Here is a 13852-nt window from a genome sequence, read left to right on the forward strand (position 1 = left end):
TTAACTAAAGAAGAAAACTTAAGACAAAAATTTACAGTTGAAGTAAGGAATAGATTTCAAAGTCTAGAAATAGAATCTGTTGAAGATGATAGCAATCATGTAGAAATGAAGTTTAACTCTCTAAAGGATGCCTTGGTAGAATCAGCAAAGTCAGTGATTCCCAAAAAAGAAAAAAGCACAAAGATTAAATGGATGACAAATGAAATCAAAAATCTAATGGAAGAAAGGAGACGGAAGAAAGCAAATCCTATAGAATATAAGTCCTTAGATAAAAAAGTTAAAAGCTTATGTCAAAAAGCCAAAGAAGAATGGTTAAACCAGGAATGTGAGTAAATAGAAAGAATCCTTCTTACTGATCCAAAAAGGTTACATCAACAAATCAAAAATATCACGGGCAAAAAGCTCCTCTGTTCTTCAGGTGGATGTTTGAAAGCAAAGGACGGTACCATTATCATGGAAAAAGATGACATTATAAACAGATGGACTGAGTATATTCAGGAATTGTTTGAAGATGATCGAGGTGAAAAACCAGAAGTTAAGAAAGACATTGAAGGTCCAAGTATTTTAAAATCTGAAGTTCGTAATGCAATAAGATGAAGAAAGGAAAGGCAGCAAGTCCTGATGAACTAGTAATAGAACAAATTATCACCCTTGAAGATTATGGAATTGAAAAACTAACTGAGTTAATCAATGACATTTATGAGACTGGAATAATACCAGAAGAGCTGAAAAAAATCAGTATTTATCACTCTTCCTAAAAAACCTGCAGCAATAGAATGTGAATTACATAGGACCATGTCATATCACCAAGATACTTCTAAGAATTTCGATGGCAAGAGCTAAAAGTAAGATACAAGCTGAAATAGGTAAAGAAAAATGTGGTTTTGTGAAAGACAAAGGTACAAGAAATGCAATATTGACGTTAAGGACACTATCACAACAAGCTATTCAAGTGCAAAAAGATTTGTTTGTTTTATTGACTACACAAAAGCATTTGATAAAGTGAAGTACAGTAAGTTATTTGAAATATTACAGGAAACTCTAGATCTAGATTCGAAAGACCTCCGCCTAATCAGAAATCTGTACTGGGAACAAACTGCCACTGTAAGAATAGATGGAGAAGTGAGTCAGTTTCTTGAAAATCAAGAGAGGCGTTAGATAAGGGTGTGTTTTCTCCCCTGATTTATTTAATGTGTACAGTGAAACAATATTTAAGGTGTTATACTTAAATGCACGCAGCATAAGGAATAAGGTGGATGATCTTGTCGTACAGCTACAGATCGGCAGTTATGATATTGTGGCCATCACTGAGACATGGCTAAAGGATGCATGTCTCTGGAAGCTGAACATCCAAGGATACACGGTGTATCGGAAGGATAGGAAGGTAGGCAGAGGGGGAGGTGTGGCTTTATTGGTAAGATATGATATTAAATCATTAGAAAGAGGTGATATAGGATCAGAAGGTGCAGAATCTTTATGGGTTGAGCTAAGAAATCGCAGGGGTAAAAGGACCCTGATGGCAGTTATTTATAGGCCTCCAAACAGCTGCAGCGATGTGGACTACAAATTACAACAGGAAACAGAAAAGGCTTGTCAGAAGGGCAGTGTTATGATAATTATGGGGGATTTTAACATACAAGTGGATTGGGAAAATCAGGTCGGCACTGGATCTCAAGAGAGAGAATTTGTAGAAGGTCTGCGAGATGGCTTTTTAGAACAGCTTGTTGTTGAGCCCACTAGGGGATCGGCTGTACTGGATTGGGTATTGTGTAATGAACCAGAGGTGATTAGAGAGATTGAGGTGAAGGAACCCTTAGCAGGCAGTGATCATAACGTGATTGAGTTCACTTGTGAAATTTGAAAAAGAGAAGCCGGAATTTGATGTGTCGGTATTTCAGTGGAGTAAAGGAAATTACAGTGGCATGAGAGAGGAACTGGCCAAAGTTGACTGGAAGGGGACACTGGCGGGAAATACGGCAGAGCAGCAGTGGCTGGAGTTTATGCGAGAGGTGAGGAAGATGCAAGACAGGTATATTCCAAAAAAGAAGAAATTTTCGAATGGAAAAAGGATGCAACCGTGGTTGACAAGAGAAGTCAAAGCCAAAGTTAAAGCAAAGGAGAGGGCATACAAGGAAACAAAAATTAGTGGGAAGACAGAGGATTGGGAAGTTTTTAAAACCTTACAAAAGGAAACTAAGAAGGTCATTAAGAGGGAAAAGATTAACTATGAAAGGAAGCTAGCAAATAATATCAAAGAGGATACTAAAAGCTTTTTCAAGTATGTAAAGAGTAAAAGACAGGTGAGAGTAGATATAGGACCGATAGAAAATGATGCTGGAGAAATTGTAAAGGGAGATAAGGAGATGGCAGAGGAACTGAACGAGTATTTTGCAACAGTCTTCACTGAGGAAGACATCAGCAGTATACCGGACACTCAAGGGTGGCAGGGAAGAGAAGTCTGCGCAGTCACAAATACGACAGAGAAAGTACTCAGGAAGCTGAATAATCTAAAGGTAGATAAATCTCCTGGACCAGATGGAATGCACCCGCGTGTTCTGAAGGAAGTAGCTGTGGAGATTGCGGAGGCATTAGCAATGATCTTTCAAAAGTTGATAGATTCTGGCATGGTTCCGGAGGACTGGAAGATTGCAAATGTCACTCGGCTATTTAAGAAGAGGGCAAGGAAGCAAAAAGGAAATTATAGACCTGTTAGCTTGACATCGGTGGTTGGGAAGTTGTTGGAGTCGATTGTCAAGGATGAGGTTACAGAGTACCTGGAGGCATATGGCAAGATAGGCAGATCTCAGCATGGATTCCTTAAAGGAAAATCCTGCCTGACAATCCTATTACAGTTTTTTGAGGAGATTAACAGTAGGCTAGACAAGGGAGATGCAGTCGATGTTGTATATTTGGATTTTCAGAAGGCCTTTGACAAGGTGCCACACATGAGGCTACTTAACAAGATAAGAGCCCATGGAATACGGGAAAGTTACATACGTGGATAGAGCGTTGGCTGATTGGCAGGAAACAGAGAGTGGGAATAAAGGGATCCTATTCTGGTTGGCTGCCGGTTACCAGTGGTGTTCCACAGGGGTCCATGTTGGGGCCGCTTCTTTTTACATTGTACATCAACGATTTGGATTATGGAATAGATGGCTTTGTGGCTAAGTTTGCTGACGATACGAAGATAGGTGGAGGGACCGGTAGTGCTGAGGAAACGGAGAGTCTGCAGAGAGACTTGGATAGATTGGAAGAATGGGCAGAGAAGGGGCAAATGAAGTACAATGTTGGAAAGTGTATGGTTATGCACTTTGGCAGAAGAAATAAACGGGCAGACTATTTCTGAAATGGGGAAAGAATTCCAAGTTCTGAGATGCAAAGGGACTTGGGAGTCCTCGTACAGGATACCCTTAAGGTTAATCTCTAGGTTGAGTCGGTAGTGAAGAAGGCGAATGCAATGTTGGCATTCATTTCTAGATGAATAGAGTATAGGAGCAGGGATGTGATGTTGAGATTCTATAAGGCGCTGGTGAGACCTCACCTGGAGTACTGTGGGCAGTTTTGGTCTCCTTATTTAAGAAAGGATGTGCTGATGTCGGAGAGGGTACAGAGAAGATTCACTAGAATGATTCCGGGAATGAGAGGGTTAACACATGAGGAACGTTTGTCCGCTCTTGGATTGTATTCCTTGGAGTTTAGAAGAATGAGAGGAGACCTCATAGAAACATTTCGAATCGCATGGACAGAGTGGATGTGGCAAAGTTGTTTCCCATGATGGGGGAGTCAGTACAAGAGGGCATGACTTAAGGATTGAAGGGCGCCCATTCAGAACAGAAATGCGAAGAAATTTTTTTAGTCAGAGAGTGGTGAATCTATGGAATTTGTTGCCACGGGCTGTAGTGGAGGCCAAGTCATTGGGTGTATTTAAGGTAGAGATTGATAGGTATCTGAGTAGCCAGGGCATCAAAGGTTATGGTGAGAAGGCGGGGGAGTGGGACTAAATGGGAGAATGGATCAGCTCATGTTAAAATGGCGGAGCAGACTCGATGGGCCGAATGGCCGACTTCTGCTCCTGTGTCTCATGGTCTAATATTACAAAAAATAAGAGGCATCTTGGGAATCAAAGTTGGCAGTGAAAACATCAATAATTTCAGATAAGCGGATGACACTGTGTTAATTACAAATACAGAGGAAGAACTACAAAAGTTAATTAATACAGTTGTTGAACAAAGTGCAAAAATAGGTCTATCTATCAATTGCAAAAAGACAGAAAGCGTGGTGCTATCCAAAAAGAAGGAGAATCCTATCTGCAGGCTGAGAATAAACGGGGAAGACATAAAACAAGTACAGAACTTTTGCTACTTAGGAAGCTGGGTGACATCAGATGGCAGGTGCAACATGGACATCAAAAGAAGAATAGGGATGGAAAAAGACACCTTTACGAGAATGACCAATACTGACCAATACTAAACTAGGCATGACAACCCACCTCAGGGTACTGAAATATTACGTTTATCCAGTTATGTTATATGGCTCAGAATGTTGGACAATATCTAGTAATATGAGGAAACGAATTGAAGCAGCAGAGATATGGTTTTTGAGGAGGATGCAAAGAATATCATGGACGAAACGAATATCTAATGAGGATGTCATGAACAGAGCAAACACAAAAAGAGAAATAATATATGACATCATGAAAAGGCGACGTAACTTCATTGGACATGGTTAGGAAAGAGGAGTTAGAATGCATGGTAATTATGGGAAAGATTGAAGGGAAGAAAGCAAGAGGAAGACAAAGACAAATGATGATGGAAACAGCGCCAGAGAACTGGAAATGAATACCAATGAATTGATCCACTTGACCCGAAACAGGAGTGTGTGGGCCATGGTAGTCAAAGCTCAAACTGGGCACGGCACATGATGATGATGATGATTAAAATCCTTGAGATACAGGAGAAGATTTCAGCCATTTGGCCCATCAAGTCTGCTCCGTCATTTGATCATAGCTGATTCATTTTTCCTCTCTATCCCATTCTCCTGCCTTCTCCCCATAATCCTTAATACCATTCCTAATCAAGATCTGATAAACCTTCACTTTAAGTATACTCAATGATTTGGTCTCCAGATCTGTCTGTGGCAATGAATTTCACGGATTCACCACCCACTGGCTAAAGAAATTCTTCCTCATCTCTGTTCTAGAGGGACATCCCTCTATTCTGAAGCTGTGCTCTCTGGTCATAGACTCTCCAAGTATTGGGAGAATTCTCTCTGCATCCACTGTCGAGGCCTTTCAATATTTGGTAGGTATCAGTGAGATCCCCCACATTCTTCTGAACTCCAGCAAATACAGGTCCAGAGCCATCAAACACTCCTCATACGTTAACATTTTTGTTAACTCTACGGTCTCTTGTTTTTGATAGCCTTATCCCAGGATAAAGATTTTGACTACCTATGCCTCTTGTCATTGAATGCTCCTCTGTTAGTCACCCCCTCAGTCTCTTTCCTTCCAGGTAAAACAAACCCTTGCCTATCCAATCACTCCCCATAACTGAAGCTCTCAAATCCAAGCAACATCCTCTTGTATCCCCTCTGCATTCTCTCCAGCACAACCACATCCTTCCTGCGTGTCGATCAGAATAACTCACATCACTTCGCTTGGCCTTCCCAATGGCCAGGGATACCCAGGGATTGGTACAGTTTTGCAAACCTCTAAAAAGGCTCAAAATAAACTTCTCCTCAATTGGCCTAGAAACCTTTTCCCATTACAGAGCTTGGAAAAGTGTATCCAGTTCAGGAGTCTGACATCAGAGGAAACAGTTCAAAAGTCAAGAACTTTATAAACCTCTGGTTAGGCCATGTCTGGTGTATTGCATACAATTCTGTACACCCCCACTATAGAAAGGATGTTGAGACTTTGGAGAGGGTGCAGAAGAGGTTTACCAGGATGCTGCCTGGTTTAGAGGGCACATGCTATCATTAAAAGGCTGGACAAACTTGGGTTGTTTTCTTTGGAATGGAGGGGCTGAGGAGAGATTTGATGGAGCTTTATAAGATTATGAGAGACACAGATAGAGTGGGCAGAGAGAATTTGTTTCCCAGGGTAGAAGTGTTTAATACCAGAGGGCATGCATGGAAGGCGAGAGGGGGTAGGTTCAGAGGGGATGTGAGGGGCAGGTTTTCTACTCAGAGAGTGGTGGGTGCCTGGAATTCGCTGCCTGGTATGGTGTAGAGGCAAAAACATGAGAGGCTCTTTAGAGACATTTGGATAGACACATGAAAGACAGGAAGGTGGAGGGATATGGACATTGTGTGGGTAGGAGGGATTAGTTTTTTTAAATTTACTTTTTATCTGGTTCAGCACAACACTGTGGGCTGAAGGGCCTGTTCCTGTGCTGTACTGTTCAATGTTCTAAAACAGATCATACAACCTCATACGCTTTGGCCCATCACATCCATGCCGACCATGACACCAATTTTAACTAATTTCACCTCCATGCACATAGTCTGTATCCTTTCAGTCTTAACCTGGTCATGTGTCCATGTTAATGCCTCTTAAACAAAGCTATAGCATTTGCTACAGCCACTTCCCCTGGCACCATGGTCGGGACACTTATCACAATGCAGCCAAGCCAACTGAGTGCAACTAGGAACTCAATAGCGGGGATGCTGGCCACAGAGAGGTCACCGACATCGAACCACTCCTGCCTTCAGTGAATTTGGAGATATTTGCACTGACACCAGTGGCGGCATTTTTCCAATACCCTGAGATGCCTGCTACAAGTAGTCCAGGTTTGAAAAGAATATAGCAGAGCAAGGATCACTGTTGCCTTATACACAATATTTGCGCTAGGTGTGAGATTTTCAAACACTACCTCCCCCACTCTCCACCCCTTTCCTGAAATCAAACCAAAGCACTCTCTCTGAAGGCTGTGGTGCGTTCCATGGTCAATCTCTAACATGGCCAAAAGGTGGTCTCCTCATATAGGAGGTGGTTCAGATTTTCCAGAGTATTTCGCAGGCCGAGTCAGTGAGATACCAGACTTCATTCCACCACTGTGCTTTGGGAACTTGGATGCTTCAGCATTGACCCTGCCGCCCTGAGTGGGACAAATCAAGTAGGTGATGGCCAGCATAAGTAATGGTAGTGAGTACATCTCTACGAAATTGACATCACAAGTGAGCCTTGCTACCATAGCGCACCTTGTCTGGCATCTCACTGACTGACACCAATTCTTACATGGGCTTTACAGCATGAGGTCTTGCTTCAATGGCAGAGATACCCGAGGTGACTAAAAAGCAAGCTCCACTGTTTGGGACTAGTGGGCATAGGTACAGGTGGTGCCCAGCTCATACACACACAAACACCCACACACCCTGCTCATTCTGGCTCCTCAGACCTTTCTTACCAATGGTCCCTGTAACCACTAACAGAATCCTGCTGTCCAGAGGGCTCCATTTCCATTTATTGTTTTTTTTGGGTTCCAGACAGTCACTCAATCTCACTCCCAGTTCCGAGATCTGGCTACTCATAACTGGCCACCTCTGCAGTCCAGACTCATTTAACTGACTAATTAAGAACTCCCCAGCTGCTGTGATGGGATTCAAATACCACTCTGTTAAAGAGCCGCAGCTCCCCGGAAGCTAATCCAATATTCAAGGCAACAGGATGCGAAGGACCAAGTTACTTAACTTGTTCGTCAACATCTATAAAATTAATTCAACAGTGTACGCATGAGGTAAATTAACGTGTTAACTTTAGTTGTCCTCTCAGAAAAATAAATTTGCCTCATTTCTGATAAGATCTATCCAAGGTGATGCAATAAAAGTAACAGAAAATATGCAGTAAAAGCAAAGTCATCCAGAGGGAGTACTCAGGACAGGATCAGGGCATACATTAGAGCCAACAATGCAATTTTGAAGTGTGGAAATTGTTATAAATGCAAGAAATGCAGCAGTTAACTTGTGTACAAGCTCCTGCAAACAATAACATGAATTAATAAATAATACACAAGAGTTACTGCAGAAGGTGGCAATCTAGAGCAATACACAATGTACTGGAGGAGCTCAGCAGGTCAGGCAGCGTCTATGGATGGGAATGAACAGTCAATGTTTCGGGCAGGTACGGCACTTGTTCCGCTTGCAAAGATAAGTGGGGAGGGACGAGTGGATAAGGGAGTCACGTAGGGAGTGATCCCTGTGGAAAGTGGTGGGGGGGGGCAGAGAGGGAAGGATGTGCCTGGTGGTGGGATCCCGTTGGAGAATTATGCGAAGGATACAGACCTACCACCCACAATTATATTAATAAATAACGTTATCTTACAGTCATTAGTTAAGAAGCAGATGCTGCCCTGACAACCTGGATAACCCTCCTGTTTTTTTAATCAAGAAGTAATGGCATAAAATTTTTCATCTCCCTCAGTCACAAAGGCTTGACTTAATGTCTTAACCTTAAGTTGAGACCTCCAATAGATCCACCTGAAGTCAACCTCGTCTACGAGGTAAGGCTTGAACTTACAAAAGTTGGACTCAAATACAAGAATACTAACAGATAAACTCTCACTGAAAATGGGATGCCTGTAGCTGAATTCCACACTAGTTCCCAACAATTTCCTTTCATCTTGACTCTGGTGGCTACAATTTTCACTCTGGATACCATTCCTAGTTCATGACACAGACTTATACCGCAAGATCTGAATCTTCAGATTGGAGGTTAAAATTAACTTTCTGTCGATCTCTGATTAGTAAAGGCAAATGTAAAAATGGATGCTGAACAATAAACTACAGTGGATTCCAGTTAATTGGGCTTTCAGTTAATCATGACAGCTGCTTATTTGGAACAACTCTTACAGAACAAACACTAATCAAGAAAATTGTTGGGATTCTCTTTGTTTATTTGGGACTCTATGCCACTTAATTGAGGCAAGAGGCTTTTGCCGAACAGTTTCTAACAAGTGTCAGTCACGTGCACTTGTATGGACATTAGATATTATGCTGTGCTTACAGCAAACAGTTTTTAAATAGGGTCAGTATTGTGTGCTTGTGTTTAAAAAGCAATGAGTTTTGTCACTGACTGTTGGCAAGAAATAATCAGCAAGACAAGCCAGAGCAACACACATCAAAGTTGCTGGTGAACGCAGCAGACCAGGCAACATCTCTAGGAAGAGGTGCAGTCGATGTTTCAGGCTGAGACCCTTCGTCAGGACTAACTGAAGGAAGAGTGAGTAAGGGATTTGAAAGTTGGAGGGGGAGGGGGAGATCCAAAATGATAGGAGAAGACAGGAGGGGGAGGGATGGAGCCAAGAGCTGGACAGGTGATTGGCAAAAGGGATACCAGAGGATCACGGGACAGGAGGCCCAGGGAAGAAAGATAAGGAGGGGGGGACCCAGAGGATGGGCAAGGGGTATATTCAGAGGGACAGAGGGAGAAAAAGGAGAGCGAGAGAAAGAATGTGTGTATAAAAATAAGTAACAGATGGGGTACGAGGGGGAGGTGGGGCATTAGCGGAAGTTAGAGAAGTCGATGTTCATGCCATCAGGTTGGAGGCAACCCAGACGGAATATAAGGTGTTGTTCCTCCAACCTGCGTCTGGCTTCATCTTTACAGTAAAGGAGGCCGTGGATAGACATGTCAGAATGGGAATGGGATGTGGAATTAAAATGTGTGGCCACTGGGAGATCCTGCTTTCTCTGGCGGACAGAGCGTAGGTATTCAGCAAAGCGGTCTCCCAGTCTGCATCGGGTCTCGCCAATATATAAAAGGCCACATCGGGAGCACCGGACTCAGTATATCACCCCAGCTGACTCACAGGTGAAGTGTTGCCTCACCTGGAAGGACTGTTTGGGGCCCTGAATGGTGGTAAGAGAGGAAGTGTAAGGGCATGTGTAGCACTTGTTCCGCTTACACGGATAAGTGCCAGGAGGGAGATCAGTGGGGAGGGATGGGGCGGACGAATGGACAAGGGAGTTGCGTACGGAGCAATCTCTGCGGAATGCAGAGGGGGGGGGGAGGGAAAGATGTGCTTAGTGGTGGGATCCCGTTGGAGGTGGCGGAAGTTACGGAGAATATGTTGGACCCGGAGGCTGGTGGGGTGGTAGGTGAGGACCAGGGGAACCCTATTCCTAGTGGGATGGCAGAAGGATGGAGAGAGAGCAGATGTACGTGAAATGGGGGAGATGCGTTTAAGAGCAGAGTTGATAGTGGAGGAAGGGAAGCCCCTTTCTTTAAAAAAGGAAGACATCTCCTTCGTCCAGAATGAAAAGCCTCATCCTGAGAGCAGATGCGGCAGAGACGCAGGAATTGCGAGAAGGGGATGGCATTTTTGCAAGAGACAGGGTGAGAAGAGGAATAGTCCAGATAGCTGTGAGAGTCAGTAGGCTTATAGTAGACATCAGTGGATAAGCTGTCTCCAGAGACAGAGACAGAAAGATCTAGAAAGGGGAGGGAGGTGTCGGAAATGGACCAGGTAAACTTGAGGGCAGGGTGAAAGTTGAAAGTTAATAAAGTCAACGAGCTCAGCATGCGTGCAGGAAGCTGCGCCAATGCAGTCGTCGATGTAGCGAAGGAAAAGTGGGGGACAGATACCAGAATAGGCACGGAACATAGATTGTTCCACAAACCCAACAAAAAGGCAGGCACAGCTAGGACCCATACGGGTGCCCATGGCTACACCTTTAGTTTGGAGGAAGTGGGAGGAGCCAAAGGAGAAATTATTAAGAGTAAGGACTAATTCTGCTAGATGGAGCAGAGTGGTGGTAGAGGGTAACTGATTAGGTCTGGAATCCAAAAAGAAGCATAGAGCTTTGAGACCTTCCTGATGGGGGATGGAAGTATATAGGGACTGGACATCCATCGTGAAAATAAAGCGGTGGGGGCCAGGGAACTTAAAATCATCGAAAAGTTTAAGAGCAAGAGAAGTGTCACTAACATAGGTAGGAAGGGATTGAACAAGGGGGGATAAAACCGTGTCGAGGTATGCAGAAACGAGTTCGTTGGGGCAGGAGCAAGCTGAGACAATAGGTCGGCCAGGACAGGCAGGTTTGTGGATCTTGGGTAGGAGGTAGAAACGGGAAGTGCGAGGTGTGGGAACTATAAGGTTTGTAGCAGTGGATGGGAGATCCCCTGAGCGGATAAAGTCAGTGATGGTGTGGGAGACAATGGCCTGGTGCTCCTTAGTGGGGTCACGATCGAGGGGTAAATAAGAGGAGGTACCCGCGAGTTGTCGCTGTGCCTCGACAAGGTAGAGGTCAGTACGCCAGACTACAACAGCACCCCCCTTATCGGCGGGTTTAATAATGTTAGGATTAGTGCGGAGGGAGTGGAGAGCAGAGCGTTCCGAAGGAGTGAGGTTGGAATGGGGACAAGGTGTGGTGAAGTCGAGACGGTTGATGTCCCGTCAGCAGTTAGCGATAAAGAGATCCAGAGCAGGCAGAAGACCAGAGCAGGGTGTCCATGAAGAAGAGGAGGGTTGAAGACGGGAGAAGGGGTCATCGGTGGGGGTGGAAGAGTCCTTGTTGAAGAAGTAGGCTCGGAGACGGAGACGGCGGAAGAAAATTTCCGCATCATGGCGAACACGGAACTCGCTGAGGTGTGGGCAAAGGGGGACAAAGGTGAGGCCCTTACTGAGGACAGACCGCTCTGCCCCCGACAGTTGAAGGTCGGAGGATATGGTAAAGACCCGGCACGGATGAGAGCTGGGATCAGAGGGGGGAGGGGGGAGGCTGGGGGTGTCAATGGAGAGGGGAGGGTTGGGGTGAGAGGAAGATGGAGCCTCTGAGGGCCCAGGAGCCGACGGTGGGATCTGAAGGAGATGGGATTGCAGAGAATTGGTGGGGGAAGGGGAGACGGGAGTCACAATAGCAACACATAAAGACCCGGTCTGGAGTTCAAGGCTGAAATCTTGAGAGCTGGGATCAGAGGGGGGAGGGGGGAGGCTGGGGGTGTCAGTGGAGAGGGGATGGTTGGGGTGAGAGGAAGATGGAGCCTCCAAGAGCCCAGGAGCTGACGGTGGGATCTGAGGGAGACGGAGTTGCAGAGTGGTGGTGGGGGAAGGGGAGACGGGAGTCACAATAGCAGCACATAAAGACCCGGCCTAGAGTTCAAGGCTGGAGTCGCAGTTGGTGGTTGTGCAATCACTTCGAATGTGTCCATGGTCATTGCTAGAGTCCGGGTTTTGAATACGCCCTGAGGTGTTAGAGCCGGCGAGATCAATGGCAGAGGCAATCTGAAGTTCATGCCTGCTAGTTTCATGGCCAGCAGGCTCTGGAGTCCGTAGATGTAGGATCTTGCGATCTTTGCCTAACATGACAAAGTCAAAAAAACAGCGATTGCAGGCGTGAATCCGATGGAGGATGAAATAACGGGTAGGACCATTACAGACGGCGAAGGAAGTGTCCCGAAGGTGTGGAAGGGTCTGGGATAGGGACACCGAGTACCTCCTCATGGCGGAGAGAGTCCCCTTCAGAGCTTGACGGGAGAAACGGCGAGAGGAAGAGTCAATAAAATGTGAGTACCTGGGATCCTCAGAAGGTCCAAATTGAGAGGCTTGGAAACGAATCCTAAAGCCAACTGGAGTAAGTTGGCGACGGAGGCACGTTCCAAGAAAGGATACATGGCTGTGATAGCGAGTCTGAGTCAAAGTGTGGTCGAAAAGTTGAAGAGCCGAAGAAATTACAGATGGGGAGCAGTGAGAGATGGTTTTACTGAACTCCCTTCGAAGAGAGGATCTAAACTTCTTCGGTGTAGGCATCACTGGAAGAGGCTTCGCAGTAGAGAATTTAAAAACGCAAACAACAGGAATTCTGCAGATGTTGGAAATTCAAGCAGCACACATAAAAGTTGCTAGTGAACGCAGCAGGCCAGGCAGCATCTCTAGGAAGAGGTGCAGTCGACGTTTCAGGCTGAGACCCTTCGTCAGGACTAACTGAAGGAAGAATGAGTAAGGGATTTGAAGTTGGAGGGGGAGGGGGAGATCCAGAATGATAGGAGAAGACAGGAGGGGGTGGGATGGAGCCAAGAGCTGGACAGGTGATAGGCAAAAGGGATACGAGAGGATCATGGGACAGGAGGTCCAGGAAGAAAGACAAGGGGGGGGGACCCAGAGGATGGGCAAGGGGTATATTCAGAGGGACAGAGGGAGAAAAAGGAGAGTGAGAGAAAGAATGTGTGTATAAAAATAAGTAACAGATGGGGTACGAGGGGGAGGTAGGGCATTAGCGGAAGTTAGAGAAGTCGATGTTCATGCCATCAGGTTGGAGGCTACCCAGACGGAATATAAGGTGTTGTTCCTCCAACCTGAGTGTGGCTTCATCTTTACAGTAGAGGAGGCCGTGGATAGACATGTCAGAATGGGAATGGGATGTGGAATTAAAATGTGTGGCCACTGGGAGATCCTGCTTTCTCTGGCGGACAGAGCGTAGGTGTTCAGCAAAGCGGTCTCCCAGTCTGCGTCGGGTCTCGCCAATATATAAAAGGCCACATCGGGAGCACCGGACGCAGTATATCACCCCAGCCGACTCACAGGTGAAGTGTTGCCTCACCTGGAAGGACTGTTTGGGGCCCTGAATGGTGGTAAGGGAGGAAGTGTAAGGGCATGTGTAGCACTTGTTCTGCTTACACGGATAAGTGCCAGGAGGGACAAGGCAGAACTGTTTTGCTCGCTACGGTCTCAAGCACTCGGGTTTGGAGATGCCAGAAAGTGCTGGGAGTGAAAATGAACCGATTTCATTACTTCAGCAAGTTAGGAACTATGAAGAATATGAAGGGATCAACAATCATCTTGAATGTTGCAATGAAAGTGAAGGTTTGGAGGATGCATCATCGAAAGCATCGTGGGAAGACAGTCCATCATCGGCA

At 45.4% G+C, this 13852-nt stretch overlaps 1 protein-coding gene across 8 annotated transcripts in view; it reads right to left on the reverse strand.

Annotated features, from left to right (window-relative positions):
- Positions 1 to 13852, reverse strand: part of dgkza (diacylglycerol kinase, zeta a) — a 708940-nt gene that overhangs the window by 254356 nt on the left and 440732 nt on the right. The gene's annotated exons all lie outside the window — the stretch shown is intronic.

This window comes from Mobula hypostoma, chromosome 11 (genome assembly GCF_963921235.1).
Source record: "Mobula hypostoma chromosome 11, sMobHyp1.1, whole genome shotgun sequence".
NCBI lineage: Eukaryota > Metazoa > Chordata > Chondrichthyes > Myliobatiformes > Myliobatidae > Mobula > Mobula hypostoma.